At 38.4% G+C, this 8443-nt stretch overlaps 1 pseudogene; it reads left to right on the forward strand.

The window, feature by feature from the left end:
- Nucleotides 1-6308: 6308 nt before the first annotated feature.
- LOC124962287 (proteasome subunit alpha type-3-like) lies at nt 6309-7136 on the forward strand (annotated as a pseudogene).
- Nucleotides 7137-8443: the final 1307 nt, after the last annotated feature.

Raw genomic sequence — 8443 nt, forward strand, 5'->3', positions numbered from 1 at the left:
TGGAGAAGTTTTTTAAATGGATTTTCTTTGTTTTTTAACTGTAAGAGTTAGTTCTAAGTTTGGGGTACCAATCCTTTCTGAGTTATGATGTATGATTTTTAAATATTTTCTTCCATTCTTTGAGTTGTCATTTCACTTTCTCAGTGCATTCTTTGATGCTCAAAGATTTTATTTTCCATATAGTCCAATTTATGGCTTATTTTATTGCCTGGATGGTGCCTTATATTAGTAACCATTACTACATTCAAGGCCATAAAGATGCAGTCCTATGTTTTCTTCTGAGAGTTTGTAGTTTTAGTTTTGCATTGAGTTCTTTAATATATTTTGAGGAATTGTGTGTGTGTGTGTGTGTGTGTGTGTGTGTGTGTGAAATGAGGGATGGAGTCTGACTCCATTCTTTTCTATGTGTTTATCTGTTGTCCCTGTACCCTTTCTGGAGTAGGTTCTTCCTCACTGACATGCCCTGGCATGCTTCTTGATGGCTTAACATAACATTGACCGTAACATTGACCATACACATAAGGGTTTTCTGTCAGAATGAGTTCATCATTTGCTCTTCAGGGTAAGGAAACATGAAAGCCCCTCAGTGACAGGTTTGCTCTATCCTTCCCAGCTCACTGTCCAGTGCCCACCCTGCAGCTACAGGTACAGCCTGTGCTTCCAGAGACTGGGGTGACTCTGGACCTCAGGCCCTATGAGGGCCCAACTCCCAATTAGCCCTCATGCCCACCCCTCTGGTTGTACATGACAGATTAGCACCTCTGACACATGACACCCTAGTTGCAACTTGACCAAGCATGTGTCCATCCAGTCTGGCCAGAGATCCAGGCACACTGAACCCAGAATGGACAGTCTAGCCACCTCAAGTGCATAGCCCCAAGTGGCTATCACACAGGTCTCTTCCCAGGGTGTCATCCAAAGGGACATAGCAGCACATCGTGTCCCAATCCATTCATGTAACAATCAGTTATCAATTGTATGGGTAGAGGCCTTGACAATCTGGATCCCAGTTCCTCTGGTAAGGGGACTGGATTGGGTTTTCTGACTTGATTCCATTGAGGCAAGGGACAGGTCTGGTTGGGACAGGGAGGAGTATGCAGCCAATGAACTGGGCCCCTGTAGACTGGCTTCCTGTGTGAACCTCCCCAAGACCCCGAAGGGATCCTCCCTCCTCCGATGGCAATCAGAGCCCTCCTAACCACCCACTCAGAACTCTAAGAGAGCTAACTCTGTACCCTGCACCAGCTGGTCTCTGGGAACTTGCTGCATCTATTTCCTGCCACTCTAACACTTGACACAGTCTGTTGGAGTAGAGGATCTGACACTTGACACAGGCTGTTGGAATAGAACACTCAACACTTGACACGATTCTGTTGATTGTCCTCCCTCTTGGGCGTCATAGGTGTGGCATGTCTCCATGTGTAGTAGCTTTTTAATATTAATAATCAATATATCATTTAGAAACTTATTGGAAAAACATTGGGAAGGTTTTACTGTATTGGGACACAAAATAGTGCACAATAAAATTTTAGCAATAATACATAGATAAAATATATGAAAATAAACAATTGTGCTGTGCTTGAGTTTAAAGGAGCCTGTGATTGCTTTAGTATAATAATAGATGGATAAAGAGGCATTCCTCTGAGCTTGGATGAGGTGTTTAGCCTTCGTAGCTTTCTTAGTTTTAACACTTGATTCTAGAGATACTTTACATAATAAAAACATTTAGGTTGGTCATGAATATGATTTGTGCTTTTCCTATGTTTAGTCTAATTCTTTGAGAGTCAGAATAAGATTGTAGTCCATCATTGTGTGAAATTAAATTAGACTAAATATTAACTATAATTTGATTTCCTTGCCCTTTAATAATAGTAAAAACTTTTCACTGTTCAACACTGGAGTTCATGGTGGTGGTGGTTTCTCAGAAAATCTAGTGATGAGTTTGTTCTGAAGGTTGAAGTTCGGCAGATCGTGGTGCCCCTCAGTTTAGCTGGGAAAGAAGTTTGTTTCAGTTTAGCTGGGAGACAAGATTGTTTTGATCTAGCTGGGAAATAAGGTTGTTTTGGTCTGGGCTGTCATACAGAGAGAATATGTACTTTGAGAAGAAGCATAGATTGTACTTTTGAAGGTTTTTCTTGCTTTAAAATAACTAAAAATGATATAATCATTACTAAAGAAAAATATCTACAAAAAGGCTGGCAGAAAAAATAAAGACAGATTCAGCCTCAGAACACTTAGTGTCTCTGTGTGCTGTTTCTCCACTGTGCCAACACCTCCCATTCACCTAGGACCCCTGACCCCTGCTAGGGTTGGACCACCCATTTATCTCTATGCACAGAATTTTCTGCTTCATTTCTAGTAGGATCCACTCCTTGGCAGAAATGCTGCTCTCTCTGATCATTTCCCACTTCAAAACTTGTAAAAACAAATAGTGTGATTTCTATCTTAGATATAATTTGAGTTAGAACATCATGCAAATTTTATTTCTCTGAAACATATATTTATGTTTGTAAGTATGCCAACAATTATATTTGTGTTTTAACTTTTGTTCAAAATTTCAGTAACGGTTTTACATGCAATAACTCAGCAAGTATACTATGCTTCACAAACATCGATAAGAAACACCATTTTATTTTAAATATTAGATTTCTTCAGGATGTGAATAGGCCTTAAATGTACATATCCCAAACTCATAATTAACTGACAATAAATAAACTTTTAGTTTCTATTTCATACTTTAAGGTTAAAGGAAAATCCCTTAGACATGTTAAATTTAGCAGAGTTACTTAAACAAGGAAAAGAAGAGAAAAACAAAATGATCCACTTACTTGTCAGCCCCACGTTTGGAACAGCTTCAAAGAACTTATGCCTCCCATGTGACAGGGCAGCACTGATGAATAGGAACAGTGAAGCTGAAAACAGCTTCCCAGACCACAAAGAGCCCCACTCCTAGGACTCTGCAATTCTCAAGCTCAGCGCTGCCATTTCTGAGACTCTGTTGTGTTAGGAGTGTCGTCTGCACTAGATTTTCAGGTAATGTGAGCACTAACCTAGTTGGCAGACCCTAGACTCAAGTGTGGAGGCATCTTCAAGCCAAGCCTAATTTAATGTAACATGACAATTTAAGAAATGAATGAATAGTGCATCTGATTTACACAAATTATTTTAGGAAAAACATCTTTGGGGCTGTAAATAATATCATTTTAACATATTTTTATTCAAATCTAAATTAATGGCAATAAATAATAACTATACACAGTGGTTTGTAAGTAACAAATAAAATAAATATATAATATAAAAAAAAGTCTTGTGAGAAGTGTGAATAAGGAACATCCCAATGATAAATAGTTCTTGGGTCTGTATTTCAGGAAGACCTACAGTGTAAAGAGAAATACATAGAAAGTTCAAGTAGAGAACAGGGTATGTATCTCAGAAGTAGAGCACTTTTCTAGTGTGCTCAAAGGTGTAGGCTCAATCTCCAGCCCTGTGATGGGAGGGGGAAAACGGATTTAAGTTAAATTTTTGAAAACCTAATATCTATATGAAATATATTTCAGACTGTAAGACATTTTAGTGCAATGATCACTAAAAGTTCTTATTTTGATGGTGATAGTGGCACATGCCTGTAATCCCAGTAACTTTGAAGGCAGAGATAGTAGGTTCACAAGTATGAGATCACCCTCAGCAACTTAGTGAAGCTCTAAGCAATTTAGTGAGAATTTGTGTCAAAATAAAAAAAAAAGAAAAAGAACTGGAGATACAGATCTGTGGTAAAGCAACCTTGGGGTAAATCATCATTACAAAAATAAAAGTCCTCATTTTAGTTGGGTGAAGTTTAAAACATAATCCCCCAATCCCAGGGGCTACTTTGGAGGCTGAGGAGGGAGGATGGAAAGTTCAGGGCCAGCCCAGGCAACTTAGTGAGATTCTATCTCAAAAAAAGAAAGTCTGGGGATGTAGCTTACTGGAAGAGTACCCTGGGTTAAATCCCTAATATAAATAAAATTCACATAAGACATTGTTTTATGCTACATAAAATTAAAATAGCTCAAAATGTAAATCAAGCAGAGAAATAATTATGAACACAATATCACAGAAAAAATTTCTCAAGTACTTGATCTCTTATAATCTTGCACCTCTCTGAACTTCAGTGATATTGTCGGTGTGCTTATATTTATTACGTAAGATATCAATGCTATGAGGATCCTAATACTTATAGCACTTAATTTGATATTTATCTTTAATTAATTTTATCAATATCATGGAAGCTTTCTAAATTCAGGTCAGTACAGTCAAGAAAAAAAGTTTGGGATAGATGGTAAACTGGCATGTTTATTTTCCAGCAAAACAAGAACTTACCCTTTAAATCTTTGTTCAACAAGATACCATTGTCTTCTGAAGTTATACACTTCTACTCACACTGCCTGTTGAATAGCATGGAAAATCAGATGTTTATTTTTCCGTTAATGAACTAGCTGTAATGTTGGTTCATGTTGCTGATCATTTTGTATATAATAACTAAATCCTAGGCATGTTTGTCTTCCAGAAAATAGGATTCCTAAACAATAAAGAATGGTTTTGACATTTGATACATAACTATTCCAAATTTGTTTATGTTGATTCACCAGAAAAACTGTAGATATAATTTAAAGGTAATGTGAATAAATCTTTCTGCTTTAACAGATACCTAATAAATATCCAATTTAGCAATAAGATTGAATATTAATTAATGAGGAAATTTATTAATGAATTCATATTTATAAAGAGTTTTAGCTCTCATTAAATATACCAAGTGTTCAAAACCATTAAAATCAAGCTGCTTTAGTAAAATGGTGGTATAAACTGGGGAAAAATTCCCATGGTGGGGAATCCCCAACCCCCTCCATGTGTTGTGAGGATGGCAAATAGACTCTCACACACTTGCCCTGCTCACAGGTTGATAGTCACTAGCTTATTGAGTACTGCTGAGTGGGAGCAGTACATTTTTGGATTGTCTATTTTCTGTAATAATATTCTAGACATAATGTTAGGATTAAATCTCCTTATCATATAATAATGATGATTTTTTTTCCTGCAGTATTGGGGATTCAAGGGCTACTCACATGCAAGTGCTCTGCCATCAACTGTATCCCCAGCCTCCTTTAAATCTTACTGTGAGACAGGTTTTCCTATGTTGCACAGTTTGGACTCAAATTCGTGATACTCCTGCCTCAACCTCCCAAGTCACTGAAACTACAGGTGTGTTCCACCATGGCTGGCACAATGAGCCAAATATATTATGAAAGTCCAGTAAAAGACTGACAGGTTTCTGATCTTTCTGTACTTTACTAAGCTTGGAGAGTTGAATTTGATTTATAGTCATCATAAAACTAGTAGCAAAATAGCCACAATGCAGATTTAGGGGGCACCTGTGAACTAATGTCAGTTTGAGCTTTGTTTTTAACACTGCTCTGCTGTTGTTCAATTTCCCTACAGTATAATAGCTGCCTTTACATTAGGCACAAAGATTTGAGAATCACTCAAACATTTTAAAACCTTTAAAATATTCCAAGTGGAAAATGAAAAACAATTATTTTGAGCATGACAATTAAAATCATAAGCCACACTACTATCTAAATGTAAACACTAATTAGATGACTGTTTTCTTCTAATAATGTCAGGTAGTGAATTACTTCACTATAAATCTTTACCTTTCAATCCTATCTCTCCTTTTTGCCCAATTTCCTCCTGCTTGAAAATAATGATGAGGAAGGTATGATTCAATGAGCCAATGTTTCAGAGTTACTAAAAGTTCTATTCCCTTTCCTCCTTCAGTGTTACCCACTCTAGAGTGCATTACTTTAAGAAGTCAGTATGTATCTCCCTAGGATAATGTGGCAGAATGCAAATGCAGCTGCCTTTAAACTGTGAAAGAGTATTCAAGAGAGAATTTAGTTTTAAAAGCAAGTTCATACAGTGTTGTTACATTTTATGTGCTGGAGTATCCCAAAGGTGACATAGTTGTTGAATGGTAACTCAGTGAATAGGCTTCCATGGTGAAAATGAAGTGTGATGTCAGGTGTCATTTCAGGAGTTCATCCACTGAGCAGGGAGGAAGAAGAGAGTTGAGACTCCACCAATCAAACATGAAGTAAAGTTTGCTAAACATTAAAACCCAAAATAAATTTCTAGTGTGACTTCCAGACTGGAGGCTGATTATCTCTTCTCCACATTGATGTCATCATTTTGACCCTGCCTGCCTCTCAGGTGGTCTGGAAGGTTCCATCAAAGGGAGGAACTGGCCTGCGCATCCTGGTGGTTTTAACTCAATGAGCTCCATCGGCACTGAGTATGACCTGTCAGCTTCTACATTCTCTCCTGATGGAAGAGTTTTTCAAGTTGAATATGCTACGAAGCCTGTAGAAAATAGTAACTATTGGGATCAGATGTAAAGATGGTGTTGTCTTTGGCGTAGAAAAATTAGTGCTGTCTAAACTTTATGAAGAAGGTTCTAATAAATGACTTTTTAATGTTGATCGGCATGTTGGAATGGCCGTAGCAGGTTTGTTGGCAGATGCTCGTTCTTTAGCAGACATAGCAAGCAAGAGAAGAAGCTTCCAACTTTAGATCCAAATTTGGCTACAACATTCCACTAAAACATCTTGCAGACAGAGTGGCCATGTACATACACGCTTATACACTCTACAGTGCTGTTAGACCTTTGGCTGCAGTTTCACGTTAGGATCTTACAGTGTGAATGATGGTGCGCAACTCTACATGATTGACCCATCAGGTGTTTCATATGGTTATTGGAACTGTGCCATTGGCAAAGCCAGGCAAGCTGCAAAGATAGAAATAGAAAAACTTCAGATGAAAGAAATTACCTGCTGTGATGTTGTTAAAGAAGTTGCAAAATTAATGTACATAGTACATGATGAAGTTAAAGATAAAGCTTTTGAACTAGAGTTCAGGTGGGTTGGTGAATTAACTAAAGGAAGACATAAAATTGTTCCAAAAGTATAAGGGAAGAAGCAGAGAAATATGCTAAGGAATCTTTGAAGGAAGAAAATGAATCAGATAATGATAACATGTAACATTTACTTCAGCATCTAGTCTGTTTTAAATTTCTGTAACAGTCCCATGTAACTTTAGCCCCATGAATTACACACAGTCACTGACCAATTTTCATTAAATTTTTGTCTTGTAGCCACTGGAAAAAAAAAGGAGGAAGTGCATGAAGAGCTCCTCTCCTCATTTATCACATATTGGATGAAAAAGGTAAAATGAATTCAAAATGTGTGGACTACCTGAACAAACTGACAACTGAGGGACAGTGACATGGGAATGAACTCATTCAGCCAAATATTCCCATACGAAGAGGAACAGGGCTCACACAGAAGAGAATGAATGGTTCCCTGACACTGAACTACTTCAAAAGGATCCCACAATGCCTTAGCAACACACCATGCTGTCAATGCTGCCTGGGAATCTTGACTCACTTCATCCAGGACAGAGGAAGATTGGTTGAAGGAGTTGAGAAGAGGTATTAAAGAAATCCAGGTGGTGGATAGACTCAGTAAGACTCCACATTCTTCTCTCCTCCCTCTGTGGAGTCTCCTGCACTTCCCTCTTAAGGGTCCAATCTTAGCTGACTCAGGTGGGAGAGTTACAGATTCAAAAGCAGCAGATTTTTGGTGGAAGCAGCAGTAGTAGGCAGGACCCCACAGGAACATGGAGTACTGGATATTACTCACAGACACACTCCAGAGATCTTCTGCCCTGTGTGTCCTCAGCAGACATCAAGAGAGAAGGATCTGACTGATGACTTGCTCAGTTTGGCAGCATCCTGGGAGGTTCTGATCACCTTCCATGGTGCTGAAGGGAAGACTGAGCTGCAGAGAAATGTGCAAAGAACAATGACAGCCTGTCAGAGTCAAGAGGGTGACTGGAGATCACTTTTTCCCAGTGACCCAGTGTTGATGAGAAAGAAGAAGCCCAGAGAGGGAAAGGGATTCCCTCAAGGAACACAGTGAACTCTAGATAGCATCTGGAATCAGCCTCCTTTTCCTTGCTCAGACACAGCACATTTCCTGGAAGACTCCCTGGGTAACCTCTGCAGGCCAGAATCACTATAGGTTCTGAAAATCCAGACAGACATTTCCAGGGGATTGTGGAATACTAACTAGACCTATCTTTAAAGCAAACCCAGGTGTCAACTACATTATCCACAGTAGTAACGACTGTATAAGCATTAATGGTGGGGCTAGAGGTTATATAATCCAATTAGTCCTGAAGAATGGTTAATATACAGTTGATTAGGTAAAAAGAAAATGTGCTAGGAAGTTAGGAAAGAGTGTTCAATTTCAAAATGTGAATAGAGAATGCAGAAGAGATGCAGCACATGATCTTTCTATTGAAGGAGGGGTAAAACAGAAGAAGCAAGGTATTGGGAGAGAGAACAATA

The sequence above is a fragment of the Sciurus carolinensis genome, chromosome 12 (assembly GCF_902686445.1).
Source record: "Sciurus carolinensis chromosome 12, mSciCar1.2, whole genome shotgun sequence".
NCBI lineage: Eukaryota > Metazoa > Chordata > Mammalia > Rodentia > Sciuridae > Sciurus > Sciurus carolinensis.